The sequence below is a fragment of the Meles meles genome, chromosome 5, assembly GCF_922984935.1.
Source record: "Meles meles chromosome 5, mMelMel3.1 paternal haplotype, whole genome shotgun sequence".
Taxonomy (NCBI): domain Eukaryota; kingdom Metazoa; phylum Chordata; class Mammalia; order Carnivora; family Mustelidae; genus Meles; species Meles meles.
In genome coordinates, this window is record NC_060070.1 from 32243906 (window position 1) to 32260002 (window position 16097).

The 16097-nt window shown below is 38.4% G+C and overlaps 1 non-coding gene across 1 annotated transcript; it reads left to right on the top strand.

The window, feature by feature from the left end:
• The first annotated feature begins 3000 nt into the window (after nucleotides 1-3000).
• LOC123942775 lies at nucleotides 3001-3164 on the top strand. The gene has a single exon (XR_006818469.1). It is a non-coding gene; the product is annotated as a U1 spliceosomal RNA (small nuclear RNA).
• Nucleotides 3165-16097: the final 12933 nt, after the last annotated feature.

Sequence of the window (16097 nt, forward strand, 5' to 3'; positions counted from 1 at the left end):
TGTGGGAAAACAGCAACTGTGGATCAGAATTTGCCATAAGGCAAGACCTAACACGGTTTTTTTCTGGTTTGCCACAGACAGATGGAATAACAGCATAATAGACTTGGGCAAAGGGTCTCCTGAGCTATTCTCTCCATTGTACACATACAACTGAGACAGTAAAGACACAAAGGGACGGTACTTAGGAAGGAAGTGTCTCCTTCAGAGCAAAGCCCTCTCTCGTTCATTATTTTCATAAAAAATCTGAAAAAAAGGATTGATGCAAAATGTTCCTACGTTTCATGCTTGAAGGTCAGTACCTTTGTTTTCTGAGGGTCGGATGTGCCAGATAGGTACCAGTCTTCACTCTCCACGCGGCAGGCAGCTAAGGAAAGGACAGCCAAGATTTTCATAAGGCTGTGTCTTAGCTCAACACTACCTTAAAACCTAAATCTGTCCCTTGAAAAACTAGCAGGATTTTAGCCCCTGGATATCACCAGGGCAAAGGACAACCAAAAGAGCCTCGGGAACTGAGGCAGCCACACCCATCCAGCTGAACCAAATCTCCACGAGGCATAAAATTGAACTGTCACTCAAAATAAATGGGAACAAAAAGGGCAGAAAAAATTCCTAAATAATTTCTATCATTGTCTCACCAAGGACTTTTATAGTCAGTTAAATTGTGACTGTTGAACAACTGAAGACAGAAAGGAGAGTAGAAAAGAGACACTTCTCTCAAAACCACTTACACAGATGGAATAAGTTTGGCCATGATTTTATCATTGCTGAAGCTAAGAGAGGTTACCTGGGGCTTCATTATACAATTTTGTCTATTTCTTGCATATGTTTGAAATTTTCTATAATAATTTTTTAATTATATTTGTATAATTTTTCAGTTTTTCAAACAAAATCTGCATTGTTATAAAAAAAAGTGATGCTCATTTTAAAGATTTTTTTTTAAATCTGATCTTAAGAAAACAGCCTGATGAAAACAAGAATCTGCTTCCAAATGCAATTATTCCCATAAAATAAGTTGCTTTCAGACACCAAGAAGGAATAACTTAACTACATAATCCTTTTAGAGAGGTTTGAAAGTGATTTGGGGAGTTTCCCCAAAATTTTCTAAGCTTTTCTAAGGAATGATTCTGAGTCAAAATTTGCAACATGGAAAGAAACTACAAATCACTGTATTTCTAAGCACAGTCTCTGCTCAAAACCAAATGTCTCTAAGAAAGTCACCCTGCTCTCTAGTGTCCACTAATATAGATTAATACATACCACACACATCTCAGCATAATTTCAGTCTGTTCTCAGCATATGTTTAAATTCAAAAAGCAAAGCCTTCTCTTTTCCTTTTTTGCCAGCCTAACTTTTTATGTACATACTATGAGTATAGCATATATGACCCTTTTTAAAAATTGGGGTCTTCTGGGGCACCTGTGTGGCTCAGTCTGTTAAGCATCCAACTCTAGGCTTTGGCTCAGGTCAGGATCTCAGGGTCCTGAGATGGAGCCCCTGCTGGACTCCTCACCAGCAGGAAGTCTGCTTGGGATTCTCCCTGCCTTCTGCCACTCACCCACTCACATATGCATACTCTCTCTCTAAATAAAATCTTAATAAATAAATAAATTGGGCTTTTTTCCCATCTTTATTCAGTAAAATTGATAAAAATTGCAGATATTTAAGGGGTACAACTTGATGTTTCAGGATATGTGCACATTGTAAAATAATCACCGCATTCAAAAGTAATTTTGAAGGTTATCCAGCAGTAATATTCATGCACAAAAATTTATTTTAAAGCCTTTGAATATTTTTTCAAACAAGTCCTATTTATTTTATTCAATGAAGAAAACTTCTACAATTTAATGTTACCAACATATAGTAACATCTTCGGGACAAGAATCAAAACAACATGACTTTAAATAAGACTATTAAGACAAGATTTCCAGTTAAGCCTAAAAGTGATATTTGGAGAGAAGTACATTATAGTTTAGAGAAATTGCTGGATTGGTTTAGCCTATGTAATTGAAAGTAATGAAATAAATAAAATCTTCAATAACAAGCTGTCGCAATTTCAGTACATCAACTTAAAACATAGTGAAGAGAATACAACCTAATCTTACACCTAAAGGAGCTGGCAAAAGAATAGCAAAAAAAAAAAAGCATAAATCCAGCAAGAGAAGAGAAATAATAAAGATTAGAGCAGAAATCAATGATATAGAAATCAAAAAACGAAAACAAAAATAAAAACAGAACAGTTCGGGGCGCCTGAGTGGCTCAGTGGGTTAAAGCCTCTGCCTTCAGCTCGGGTCATGATCCCAGGGTCCTGGGATTGAGCCCAGCATCCCAGCATCGGGCTCTCTGCTCAGCAGGGAGCCTGCTTCCTCCTCTCTCTGCCTGCCTCTCTGCCTAGTTGTGATTTCTCTCTGTCAGGTAAACAAAATATTTAAAAAAAAAAAACAAAAACAGAACAGTTCAACAAAACTAGGAGCTGGTTCTTTGAAGGAATTAACAACATTGATAAACACCTAGCCAGACTTATCAAAAAGAAAAGAGAAAGGACCCAAATAAATAAAATCACGAATGAAAGAGATCACAAATAACACCAAAGAAATACAAACAATTGTAAAAGAACATTACGAGCAATTACATACCAACAACTTAGAAGCAATCTGGAAGAAATGGATAAATTCCTAGAAATATATAAACTGCCAAAGCTGAAACAGGAAGAAATAGAAAACCTGAACAGATCCATAACCAGCAAAGAAATAGAATCAGTAATCAAAAATCTCCCAACAAACAAGAGTTCAGGGCTGGATGGCTTCCCAGGGGAATTCTACCAAACATTTAAAAAGAATTAATATTATTCTTCTGAAATATTTTCCAAAAAATAGAAGGAAAATTTCCAAAATCATTCTATGAAGCGAGCATTACCCTGATCCCAAAACCAGACAAAGACCCCACTAAAAGGAGAATTACAGACCAATATACCTAATGAACATGAAGGCAAAAATTTCAGCAAGAGTTGCCTGGCAGGGGAGACACCATGATCACGAAGGTGGTTTTCCCAGGGCGAGGCTTATCCATTGCACTCCGGATGTGCTGACCCCTGCGATTTCCCCAAATGTGGGAAACTCGACTGCATAATTTGTGGTAGTGGGGGACTGCGCTCGCGCTTTCCCCGGGAAAAAAAAAAAAAAAAAAGAAAAAAAAAAAAGAGTTGCCTGGGTGGTTTAGTTGGTTGAGTGTCTGCTTTTGGCTCGGGTCATGATCCCAAAGTCCTGGGACTGAGCCTGGAGTCAGGCTCTCTGCTCAGCGGGAGGTCTGTCTCTCTTTCTGCCCCTCACACTGTTCATGCTAGTGCTCTCTCTCTCTCTCCCTCAAATAAATTTTTTTAAAAATCTTAAAAAAAAAAAAAAACTTACCAAACTCAACACCCAAAAAAACAAAAACAAAAAATCTGTCAAGAAATGTGCAGAAGAGGGGCACCCCGGTGGCTCAGTGGGTTAAAGCCTCTGCCTTCAGCTCAGGTCATGATCCCAGGGTCCTGAGATCAAGCCCCGAATCAGGCTCTCTGCTCAGCAGGGAGCCTGTTTCCCTTCCTCTCTCTGTCTGCCTCTCTGCCTACTTGTGTTCTCTCTAGCTCTCTATCAAATAAATAAAATCTTTATTAAAAAATAAAAATTTAAAAATACTAAAATAAAAATAAAAAGCTAGACAAACCATAAGAGACCCTGAATCTTAAGAAACAAACTGAGGGTTGCTGGAGGGGAGGGGGGTGGGTTGAAGGTGGTGGCTGTGTGATGGACATTGGGAAGGGTATGTGCTACAGTGAGCGCTGTGAATTGTGTAAGACTGATGAATCCAATGATGGAACAAATAATACATTATATGTTAATAAATAAATAAATAAAAATAAAAAGTTAGGGGGTGCCTGGGTGGCTCAGTGGGTTAAAGCCTCTGCCTTCGGCCCAGGTCATAATCCCAGGGTCCTGGGATTGAGCTCCGCATCGGGCTCTCTGCTCAGCAGGGAGCCTGCTTTCCTTCCTCTCTCTCTCTGCCTGCCTCTCTGCCTACTTGTGATCTCTGTCTGTCAAATAAATAATAAAATCTTTAAAAAAATAAAAAATAAAATAAAAAGTTAGGAGAAGATTGGAATGTCGTTATAAATGGCTAACAGACACATGAAAAAATGTTCATCATCACCAGCCATCAGGGAGATTCAAATCAAAGCCACATTGAGATACAAGTTTACACCAGTTAGAATGGCCAAAATTAACAAGACAGTAAAAAGCAGGTGTTGGAGAGGACGTGGAGAAAGGGGAACCCTCTTACACTGTTGGTGGGAATGCAATTTGGTGCAGCCACTTTGAAAAACAATGTGGAGATTCGTTAAATTAAAAATAGAGCTTCCCTATGACCCTGCAATTGCACTACTGGGCATTTACCCCAAAGATAGAGATGTAGTGAAAAGAAGGGTTATCTGTACCCTGGTGTTCATAGCAACAATGGCCACAGTTGCCAAACTGTGGAAAAAACCAAGATGCCCTTCAATGGACAAATGGATAAGGAAGATGTGGTCCATATATACTATGGAATATTAGGCCTCCATCAGAAAGGATGAATACCCAACTTTTGTATCAACATGGACGGAACTGGAAGAGATTATGATGAGTGAAATAAGTCAAGCAGAGAGAGTCAATTATCATATGGTTTCACTTATTTGTGGAGCATAAGGAATAACACGAAGGACATGGGGAGATGGAGAGGAGAAGGGAGTTGGGGGAAATTGGAGGGAGAAATGAACCATGAGAGACTGTGGACTCTGAGGAACTAACTGAGGGTTTTGGAGGGGAGGGGGTTGGGAGGTTGGATGAGCTTGATGGTGGGTATTGTGGAGGCATGTATTGCATGGAGCACTGGGTATGGTGCATAAACAATGAATTCTAGAACACTGAAAAGAAATTTTAAAAATAAATGAGAATGTTTTAAAAAGGAAGAAGAGAAAAGATTGGAATGTCATTTCCTTGACAAGCTTCTCATTCATTAATATGAAAATTAATATTTTAAAGTTCATATGCCAGTGTTCTATGATTAATATCTAAATTCTAAAAGCTAATAGAATTTTAATAAGTAATAGCATTTCTTAATCTACTAATAATTCAAAATATATCATCTATTTGACTTCTTGATGTAAAAACAAAACTGAAAAGTATATGCATCTGTTTTCATTATAATTGACATCCCTTATTCATTTTATACTGAAAACATCTACACCTGAGTATCCTTCTCATTCTTCTTACATCTTGCAAGAAGAAAGGAAGAAGTGGTCAGTCTAGTAGCTCTCTGCAAACAACAATAACTCCCCTTGGATCCAGGGGGAGTTTAAGGGAAACTGTAATAGATGTACCACTTAGCCACACAGCATCACAAAAGTAGTAATTACCTACAAAACCTGCTGCTTCCCTCCCATTTCTCTGTTTTCCTCTCCTGACATTACAAGTGGTGTGGACAGTAAAATAAATAAGCTTCATGTGAGTCCCAGGAGAACTGAAACAGAGTCGTGTACTGACATTTTTAAAAGAACAGAAAAAATAACCTGAGAGGAAGTATTTCTATTATTGTTACAGGAGATACAAAAATAGATATAAATAAGTACGTGTGATTATTTAAGTTGAACATTAACTTCCATTGGTTTATAAGGTGTGCCTCACCATGTTGGTCATGCTTACCAGGTCACCTGGGTCCACAGCCCCTCATTAAATGTCATCCTGTATTGCCTGAGTCCCCTGACACCAGTACTATAAAAGGCATAAATGGGGAATCAAAGCAAATGTACAGCTCCAGAAAATTAGAGTTTAATTAAAGAGGTGAACATTTATGAAAGACAATTTATAACCAAGGGATAAACAGCCTCATCATCATAAATTATGAAGAGGTGAAAAATTCGTACATACGAAGTAAACATAAAAACCATAGGACTTACCATAGAAATCCACTTGTCTTCTGCTGGCACATCTACTTTTATGAAAAAATCAAGATGTTTCCCCATATTCTATAACCCAGATTAGAAGTATAGGAGCAATAAGAAAGGGGAACCACAGTTTCTTGTAGTTTGGACTACAACAGTAGGAAAGAGCTTCGTGAAGGGTAAGACGTGAGCTAAGACTTAAGGAACAGAAGACACTCCAGGAGTAGGACACTGACAAAGCATGGCACTTGCACGGGACAGAGAAGATATTCACTGAGGTTCCATTTGGAAGATCATGGAGACAACAACAAATGAGGTGAAATTAGGAAGAAGTGTACATAGAGGAGTGGGGAGTTAGGAATTGAGAGGCTGCACTATTATAAATTCTTAATGATAAACTCAAAAAACCATTCAATCAGAGAACCACAGGGTTATAAAGGATCTCAGAAATCACCTAACACGATTTCCAACTCCATGCAATAAGAATATCCCATGGGATCATATAGCTACTTCCAGAAAAGCTGCAGCAAGGGAAAGAAAATTCACCACCTCTCAAGAGAGAGAGCTAAAATCATTAACAATGTCTCCTTTATGAAGTTACCATTGTTTGCTGAAATTGATCTAGGGAAATACATAAATATTTTTAAATATGTCATCCCATTTTCACATGCCAGGCTGTAAGTGCCGAGAATAAGTTTATGTTTGTGGCACTGCTCAGAAGAATATATGAGAGGGGTGCCTGGGTGGCTCAGTGGGTTAAAGTCTCTGCCTTTGGCTCAGGTCATGATCCCAGGGTCCTGGGGTCGAGCCCCACATCGGGCTCTCAGCTCAGCAGGAAGCCTGCTTCCCCCCTCTCTCTGCCTGCCTCTCTGCCTACTTGCCTCTGTGTCAAATAAATAAATAAAATCTTAAAAAAGAAGAAGAAGAAGAAGAAGATATGAGAAAGGATGGTGACTGTCAGTTCTAAAGAGATCCCTGCCTCTATAACTCCAGACATTCCCCTCAGTGAGACACCCCTAGAAATTGTGTATTCAAACAAACTCTTTACTTTCATAAGATATATTCATATCTGAACCTCTCTCCAAGTTACTCTGAGTTAGAATGGATTTGGGGCCATACAAAACCACAACATTAGGGTTTTCCCCCAATGGAGTCGAATCTCAAGAAGTAAAAAATACAAGCAGCCTTTGACCAAAATATATACAGTTACATTCGTGAACTGCATAATTTCTCCCTGCTGGTGGAAAAAAAAAATGTGGTTCTATTAGGGAATTTGGTGGTGACTCTAAAGTATGTCAGTTTAGGGTCACCTGGGTGGCTCAGTGGATTAAGCCTCTGCCTTCTGCTCAGGTCATGATCCCAGGGTCCTGGGATCGAGCCCCACATTGGTCTCTCTGCACAGCAGGGAGCTTGCTCCGCCCCCCCCCCGCCTGCTGTCCTGCCTACTTGTGATCTCTGTCAAATAAATACATTTAAAAATAAATAAATAAAGTATGTCAGTTTAGCACATTGCCTCCATTACCTTTTTGCAAACATATAAATTAAACAAATTTCTACTTTAATTATGAGAGAGTGTGTTTTTTTCCCCCATTTTTATTCCATAAAGAGTCCCCATAGCAGGCCATGGGAATTCATGCTTTTGCAATTCCAATTTTTGTACTGAATGAACTATTCCCCAACCCATATAAATAATTTGCTGTTGAGAAGGGAGAGGATCAAATATGCCACAGTGGTCCCTTCGGAATCATACGAAGCAGGTTTCTCAACCCTAACACTACTGACATTTGGGGCCAGAGGATTCTTTATTGTGGAAGACTGTCTTATCCATTGCAGGATGTTTAGCATCATCCCTGACCTCTGCCCGCTAGATGCCAGCAGCATCTTCCTTCTCCAATCACAAAAATCACAAATGTCACCAGATATTGCCAAATATCCCCTAGAAGTCAAAACTGTCCCTTGTTAAGAACCACTAATATAAAGATATGGTCTTGGTTAAAATCTACTCTGGGCTCTGCATTCCAGGCACATTTCTAAAGTGGTGGAGACTGCCATTTCTGGCGTACATCCACATAAAATCTGCTGTTTACTCCAGTCTCTTCAGAGAAAAGTGTGAACACCCCGTTCCTTGACAAATGACTTTGATTATTAGATTGTACCACAATGTGCATCAAAGTACAAGGACAGAGCTTTAGCTCTGCTGTCAAGACAACCGCTGCCTCTTCAAGCAAAAGGAAAATCAAAGACGTAGGATGCCAGTTGAGCCGGAACCTGAAGCCAAAGGCAAAGGCTGTGGCCACGGCTGAGCACCTGGCACTTCCCTATGCAAGCTGAACACTCAAGAGAATGGAGACTTCAAATGAGCTTCCACCTAACAAGCTGCAATTTTGTTTCATTGGGGGGAGAGTAGGGGATGAGTTATGGGAAGAAACCAGAGGAAAATTCAACATGACAGTCCATTTGCTATTTCAGCGAGGAGGATTTCAAGACAATCTTCAGAATGCGGCAAGACAAAAGCATCATTATCCATAATTACTGCTTACCAGTAGCACAGATTGATAACAAGCTTCCTCCGCTAATCTTACCCCGTCATTATGAGAAGAGGCGATTAAACTAATTAACAAATCAACTTTTCTGTGCAACACTGAGTTCAGTAGCAAAAAATAATGAGCAAAAGCTAGTTATTCGATGAAATAACTAGGAACGAAATGAGAGAGAAATCTGAAGTTAACAACAATATGAAGTGGAAGCTTGAATTATTGACAAATGCATACATTTTGGCCTTAGAAAATTGGATGGTGCACTGGCATATATTGGGCTATTTGTTTAAAGCCCCAGTTTAAATGGAAAGTGCTTTACTAGATCATGAAAAGCATATATAATTTTAACAATCATGCATAGTCCTGTATGTGTGACATATACAAATAGAGAATAATGCTCACTATTGACAAGCCAGACTGCCAGGGAACCTCAGTCATCTTGGTCATGGACACTGACTCAAAAGGAATTTTTGAAAAGTCCTTGCAGCCAGGGTGCCTGGGTGGCTCAGTCAGTTAAGCATCTGCCTTTGGCTCAGGTCATGATCCTGGGGTCCTGGGATGGAGCCTGGTGTCAGGCTCCCAGCTTAGCCGGGAGCCTGCTTCTCCTTCTCCCTCTCCCTCTGCCCCTCCCCCTTGCCAACTCCCAACCCACGCTCTTCACATGTACTCTCAAATAAATAAATAAAATCTTCAGAAAAAAACAAGTACTTTCAGCCATAAAAATCGTATTATTCTATAGGAAGAAACAAAGAACTACTCTCAGAACGTTACGTATTTTGTACTCCCCTCAACTTCCCTACTCTTGAGGAAAGGAAAGGGAACAATATCTTGTAATCTGTCTCTAGCCTAATGCCTTCATATACATCATAGGTGCTCAGTAAGCATCCTTAGCAACATTGACCAATGTGGTGGTCACAACCACAAGTGGCTACTGAGCACCAGAAATGTGACCAGTGCGACTGAGGAACTGAATTTTTAATTTTATTTAATTTTAATTTATTTTAATTTAAAATGGATACTCAATTTGTTTACTGGGAAACTTAAAATATTTGAAACAATTTGGATATGTGAATCTACACTTTCAACTATAAACTTATGAAATCTAAGTAAAGAACAAGTATCTAATAAAAATTTAACATTAGAATTGAGATGTGTTGTAAGAGTAAGATATACACACCAGAGTCAAAGATTTAGTATGACAAAATGAATATAAAATATTTGTAATCATATGTAATCATAATATTTGTATATTGATTACATGTTGACATGATATTTTTATATATTGGGTTTAAAAAAAGAAATCACTAAAGATCATTACACCTGACTCTTTTTATCTTGCTTGATGTGGCTATTAGTAAACTTTAAGTTAGTTATTGGCTATTAGATAGGACTGGTCTTTAGAGTGAATGAATGGTATGCAACATACAGCAGCGTATTGGAATCAGCAAGAGAAAACTGACTGATGGCAGCCAGAAATGATGTCTACAACTAGAGGGAGACCAAAAAAATCAACAATGCATAGTTACCTAAAGCCATTTAAAGTATGAGTATACATTCATACCTATTTCAGAGGTGACTAAGAGTATTGGAGTTATTTATGCCTTTTAATTCTTAACCACAAAAAAAGGAAAAAATATCTTTTCTGCCTACTGTGTTTAAAAAGATGTGATAATCAATCTCATATTTTAATATTTAGTAGTAACTTCCATTTGTCGCAAAATTTCACTAATAATTAGCAACTCATTAATTCCCACAACAACTTTGAAGATAGATATTATCATCACCTTTCCCATTTTGTAGGTAAGGAAACAGGCTGAGAGAAGTTCAGTAGTTTGTCAAGGTTATGAATTTTTACTAGAGTACTCTAGTATCTCTCCCAAAATTATTTTCCAATATTCACATATATATGTGCTTGACCAAAGCATTGTTTTCCTCTTTGAATACTACTCTCTTTAATGGAGCCCTTGACCTGGAGAAGTTTGGTCAAATCCACCCTGGGGATGAAATTCTGCTGTATGTCATATGTAGACCTCCATAACTTTCTCAAACATTAGCAAATAAAATCCAGATGCTGATGGAGGCTCCAGGAGGAGATCAGCTGATAAAGTCTTCCTCTTCATTTCTGGTTAAGAGTAGCTATAATTTCGGGGCGCCTGGGTGGCTCAGTGGTTTAAGCCGCTGCCTTCGGCTCGGGTCATGATCTCAGGGTCCTGGGATCGAGTTCCACATCGGGCTCCCTGCTCGGCGGGGAGCCTGCTTCCTCTCACTCTCTCTGCCTGCCTCTCACTCTCTCTGCCTGCCTCTCTGCCTACTTGTGATCTCTCTCTGTCAAATAAATTAAAAAAATCTTAAAAAAAAAAAAGAGTAGCTATAATTTCTAAAATTCTCTATGGTTCTTCTACATGGTGAACAATATCCTAGCAAGGACTTAACAATAATACAGGAAAACATGAACATGACAATATTTGTATTTCATTCCCCACGATGAGATACGAAAAGGAAAAATAAATATTGTGATTTTTTTTTTTTAGGTAAGTAGAAATTATCCTTAATCTCTGTGACTTCTTTCAATGTATAAAAGGTTTCATGAGATAAAAGGTTAGAAAGAAAAGTAAGATGTTCCAGGACACCTAAAAAGATGAAAGGTTGACTGAGAGTAGAGGAAAAGGGTGAGAATTAAGAAGATTAAATAATTAAGCAAACAGATTGAATGAAGAGAATCAAGGGATCAAAAGGCAAAATGCGACTGAAAGATCAAAAGATCTAAACCCCATGTGAAATACAAGGGAAGTGAAACTGAGCAGCTTAATAAGGCTTTCGTTTAGAGGGGGAATAGCAGCTACATTTGAGAAAATGGAGCACTTTGTAAGCGTAAGCATTAACTAACGTAATAGCACAGAATGCTTGATGCACTATGTACTCAGCAGCTTAGTTTCTCCATTTCCCATCCATTGCCTTGTTTTTTCCTCACTGATGGTTGTTTACTTTTTCCAAACAAAAACAAATTATTATACTCTAAGTCCAGGTATTACAATTTCAAGACATGGAAAAGTAAGCATATAGAATGAGATTCTTAGTTTTCTTAAATGGAAAATCAGAGCATCATCTCTTAAGCCATTATCTGCTTTTAACCTATATGGTTAATATGAGGAGTGAGAACAGCTATTTAAAAGGCTTGTGGACTACAGTATGTCCAGGAGTCTGTAAATGGTGACCACTGTTCTGCCTTTTCCTGTGAGTGCCTTGAAAAAACATCGACCTACGGACCTTTCATTTTCTTCTGGTAGCTTCAGGATCACCTGTTCCTTGTTAGGATCCAGGAATCAAGTTTTTCTTTAATCTCATTAGGTCACCACAGTGCAAGCAGACTTTCCCAGAAGCAGCTCTGTGATTTGTATTTGCTGCATTTTTCCAAACAGGAAATGCAAAGGGAAAGAGCACGGGTGACCTGTCAATTCTGGACACTTTGCCAAAAGGTCTGGCTGTCATCACAAGGATTTTCCCAGCTTGCTTTGCAGGGCACCTAACCTGACCAGAGTCAGCAAAGAACCGATACCTGAGAGCCTACCAAACATGGTGGAGCAAGACTGAATATGACCAACAGTGTGTGCTGTCACCAGAGACTTTAACACAAAAGGCTGGGGTCAGAAAGAATTACTTTATGGAAAATTTAATGCAGAGTCTTCTTATCTTGAAATGATACCTTTCTCCAGATTCTTCTTATTACATAACTTTTACAGATCTCCTTATGCTTTATCCCTTAGAAAACTACATGTATCTTTAATATGACATTATTTTTTTAATCCATTATGTTTAAATCCCTTCAAATTATTAAAGAGTCACGAAAACAATTGCAATTCCAAACAAAATCCGCAATCACAATTTCAAACAAACTCAGCAAACAAAATCCACATACAGAGATGTGTTTGCATATGACTTATTTTTTTAGTGCTTATAAATATTCTCCTTTTCATCTTGCTTCTTTTAAATAAGCTTTTGGACCTTCAAAAAGAATATACTTTTTTTTGCATTCATTTGAACATCTTTTCCGGTTTAGAACTTGTCTCAAGAGGAAACCTTGAAAGAAAATTAAAACTTCTTTTTTAAAGCCCACAGCAATTTATTAATATTTTACAGCTTTTCAATATAGTTGTATTCACAAATTGGATTTGCACTGTTTGATATAAAACAATTGTTTTATTTCCACTTCAAGTGCTCCACTGTTTTCAAGCTTGTTAATTAAATGTTTTATTTTTTTAAAATACTGCACAAGTTTCTCAAAACTTCATCTGCACCTGCTCCATACATGAAAAGATGTCCTTGGAACAACTCCAGTTTATTAAGTAGGAAGCCATTATTTTCACACAAGAATTCAGTCTTTTACCTGTAAGCTTTAACAGGAGTTACCACGCATTGTATTCTTTCACCTTTTATCTGCTGGCAATTCATACAAGCATTTTTAGTGCGTGGGGGTGGGAAAAGACATGTCATTTGGAATGTCACTTCCATTGCCTGATATTGCCACGTGTGTGCTCAACTGTCACCTTTGTAAAGCTATTTGGTGGTCTTATCTTCCAGCCTGGCCCTTCTGGTCTTTGCCCATCTTCCTTTTTCCTAACAAGATTGTGTAGTGTGATCTGATGAGATATAGGGACTGTATGGAGCAGTAAACAAGTAAAGCAGCTACAACTTCTCCAAATATCCATACCAGAGCCCAAATTAGTAAAATGCTTCCTAGCATAGAAAAGAAATGAAGACACTGAATCCTATAGGACCAGAAAGACCATATTCATTCCTGCTAGAAACGTCTGAAATTGGAAGACTAAACACCTTGATAAACAGGACTTCAGTGAATGCATTTTGATCACACATCAGTTTAAGATGTCTGAATGTCATAACGATGGGAGCCATCTAGCCTTGCTTAGGAAAGAAAGCTCATAGTTCCCGCTAAAAGAAAAGACAGGATTCAAAAATATCAATGATATTTGTCAAGTGAGAAAAAAAAAATGGTAGATGACAAAACCCATGTAAGGTAAAATTTCATTTATATGAAAACCACATATGTGCACATACATGATAGGGCAGAGTCTGGGAGGTAATAGACCAAAGCACTAACATTGTTTTTCACCAGGTAAGTAATATTATGGTCACTTTTAAATTGTCTTCTTTTTGCTAATTTGAACTTTCTGATTTTTCTGCAATAAGTAAATACTTCTTTTCTGACTTAGAAGCATGAGCTTTTAAAAAAATATTTTTAGGGGCACCTGGGTGGCTCAGTGGGTTAAGCCTCTGCCTTCGGTTCAGGTCATGATCTCAGGGTTCTGGGATAGAGCCCTGCATGGGGCTCTCTGCTCAGCAGGGAGCCTGCTTCCCCACCCCACTCCCCGCCTGCCTCTCTGCCTACTTGTGATCTCTCTCTGTGTCAAATAAATAAATAAGAAATCTTTTAAAATATATATTTTTAAAAGACATGTTGAATGGGGTAAAACAGCTCTGTAATCATCAACTGAATCAGTAAAGTAAATCAAGAAAATTCATTTTTAGAAAATATGCATATTATTTAATAAATAGTTTTAAAAATATTTTGACAATCATAAGAAAATTGTTTTTACAAAGTTTTTAAGAGTATGGGGTACCTGGGTGGCTCAGTGGGTTAAGCATCTGACTTCAGCTCAAGTCATGATCCAGCAGTCCTGGGATCAGAGCCCCCACATAGTCTCAAGTAGGGTTCCCTGCTCACCAGGGAATCTGCTTCTCCCTCTCCTCTGCACCCACCTCGTGCTCATGCTCTCTCTCTCTCTCAAATAAATAAAATCTTTAGAAAAATATAAAGTTTGTTGAACACTACATCAAAAACTAATGACGTAACAATGAATCTCGGAACACTGAAGAAATAAAGTTTAAAAAAGGAAAAAAACTAATGATGTATTGTAAGTTGGCTAACTGAATATAATAAAAATAATAAATGATAAATAAAAATTAAAAAATAAAGTTTTTAAGAGTATGAAAATACCTATGTCTCAAATATTTTTTCTCTTTCTTGATGTCGTAAGCAACTAACATTGCTTTACAACAGGCTTTTTTTTTTTAAACCTGCTAATCCAGACATCTGAACCCAGACTGGACTCCATAATATTTCATTTCTTCTACCTCCATATAACCTGAAGAAAATTGGATCCTACTTTTTTTTCAGTATTCTATCTCAAAGATAGATTCACCTTTTAAAAAAAAAAAAAAAAAGACAGATACATCTGTCCCATCAATAAAGGTAGAGATCTTCTCAAAGCGAAGAGAAGAAAAACTACATGTGGTCCCCCTGGAGTACAGTTGACAATCTAGTACTCTAGGTGGTACTACTTAGTGTAAGTGGGTTCATGTCCCAAGAACATACTGGCCACAGAGATACAGAGGTTTGTTCAGTTTTGTTTTCACATTGTTTAGATTTTTTGTTGTTGTGGATATATACCATATTTTGTTTATCCATTCATCTGAAGATCAACACTTATTGTGCTTCTACCTCTTTGCTATTATGAATAATGCCGCTATGAATGTGAGATCGCAAATATCTCTTCAAGACACTACTTTCTATTACTTTGTCTATGTACTTAGAATTTAAATTCCTGGTTAAATGGTAATTTTGTTTTCAATTTTTTGAAGAATGGCCATACTGATCCCATAATGGTGCAGAAATCTTTCACTTCTTTGGGCTTAATTCTCAATATTTGGGGGTTTGATGATGCTGTAAATGGAATTATTTTCTTAATTCCCTTTACAGCTTGATCATTTAACCTACATTTTTGTTGATCGTTAAAAAGCTTCATTCTTGGACACCTACGTGGCTCAGTTGGTTAAGCAACTGCCTTCGGCTCAGGTCATGATCCCAGAGTTCCAGGATTGAGTCCTGCATCAGGCTCCCAGCTCCACAGGGAGTCTGCTTCTCCCGCTGACCTTCTCCCCTACCATCCTCTCTCTCACTGTCTCTCTCTCAAATAAGTAAATAAAATCTTTTTAAAAAGAAAATTAAAGGGGCGCCTGGGTGGCTCAGTGGATTAGGCCGCTGCCTTCGGCTCAGGTCATGATCTCAGGGTCCTGGGATCGAGCCCCGCATCAGGCTCTCTGCTCAGCAGGGAGCCTGCTTCCCTTCCTCTCTCTCTGTCTGCCTCTCTGTCTACTCGTGATCTCTCTCTGTCAAGTAAATAAATAAAAAATTAAAATAAAATAAATTAAAAAATAAATTAAAAAAAAAAGAAAATTAAAAAGCTTCATTCTTAGTCTTGATCTCAGCACGTGCCCCGAGATCTCCACCTCCCCCTGCCCGCCAGCCCAAGGCCCCCGGAACCCAGTGCACAGCCCCAGCAGCAGCACAGAAAGTGGCCAGATGCAAGTAGCGCCATAGAACCACTACATCAACAACCTCACGGGGCCTGTCAGGATGGCTGTATATGCTATAAGGACTCCCCCTTCATCTGGGCCACCAATCTGGGGAAACCTTTGTCAACATCATTCCTGCTTGGGTTGGTGTCCTGGTTGGCAAAAACAAGTCAAGATCTCTCACAAGTGGGCTGACACCTGGGGACCAGAAATGTTCTGTTATCCTTGACTCACTGGTG